Source organism: Galeopterus variegatus, unplaced genomic scaffold, assembly GCF_000696425.1.
Source record: "Galeopterus variegatus unplaced genomic scaffold, G_variegatus-3.0.2 Scaffold2137, whole genome shotgun sequence".
Lineage (NCBI taxonomy): Eukaryota > Metazoa > Chordata > Mammalia > Dermoptera > Cynocephalidae > Galeopterus > Galeopterus variegatus.
In genome coordinates this window covers 12,857-13,904 of record NW_007728248.1, presented here as the reverse complement: position 1 = coordinate 13,904, position 1,048 = coordinate 12,857, and the positions used below count along the sequence as shown (strand labels likewise).

The 1,048-nt window shown below is 65.3% G+C and overlaps 1 pseudogene; it reads right to left on the bottom strand.

Annotated features, from left to right (window-relative positions):
- The window catches only part of LOC103596886, a 12,794-nt pseudogene extending 12,558 nt beyond the window's left edge, over window positions 1-236 (bottom strand).
- Window positions 237-1,048: the final 812 nt, after the last annotated feature.

Below are 1,048 nucleotides of genomic sequence, written 5' to 3'. Positions count from 1 at the left end.
GGCGCGCTCTTTGCATAGAGCCCTCCTTCCCTGCCAAGGTAGAGGAAGTTGGGCTCCCGCCTGCACTAGAGGCGGGAGGGGGCCCGCTCCTGTTGTTTTCCGCCGGCGGGAGTGGCAGGCGGGCGCAGGGGGCGGGGTGCGCCCTCCCACCCGGCCCGGGCGCTCCGGAGAGGGGGATCCGCACCGGCAGCTGAGCGCAGCTCCCAGCCTCGGACATCGGCCTCACCCCCAAGCATCCTTCCTGGGGTCGCGGAAAGTGGGGCCACCCTGCGGTTCCGAAGACCTGGGAGAGCACTCGGTACCCCCAGGGGCCGGGGCCCCGGGGCGCACACCCAGCCGTGCCGGAGCCTGCGTTTCCTGAGCCGGGATCTGGGGCGAGATGGCCGCGGGCGGCCGGGCGCCAGAGCCCCGCGTCCTCGTCTGCCTCGGGGCGCTCCTGGCCCGCTGGGTCGCCGCAGGTAAAGGGGCCGCGATCTGGAGGGAAAAGTTGCGTTTTCCCAGGCAACGGTGGGCAGGGGACAGCGAAGGACCGAATTCCCTCCGACTCCGCCCGAATCAGTGGTGGCCGCGGCCCCGAAGCCGCCCCGTGAGGGTCTTGGGTTTCCTGCTCGCCCCTCGCCAGTCTTTGCGGGAAGGAATTTTCCCGGGCGCTCGGCGGAGGGCGGGATGTCTCCAGCCCTGGGGTGGGCAGCCGGCGAGGCTGCGGAGGTCCTGCGGAGAGGCGATGGGCGAAACGAAGAGGCACGTGCAGGGGGAAAAATGATGTTTTCACAAGCGTCGGATGTAAATTCGCGTTCTGGTTTTACCGGCTGCGCTGGTGCTCACACTCGAGGCTCCCACCTTATTTTTCTCTCCTCCTTCTGCCCAAGGTTGAACGCGCCTTACACCTGTCACCCGTGGGTTTCCCTACACACCCCTGCAAGCCTGCCTGCGCGGGCTAGAGCATTCAAAGCCGTGCCTTCGCTCTTTTTAAAAACACTTGTTTTGAAATAATTTTAGACTTACGAAAAACTTCCCTTCACACTTGACATGACTGGCAAAAGAAGGT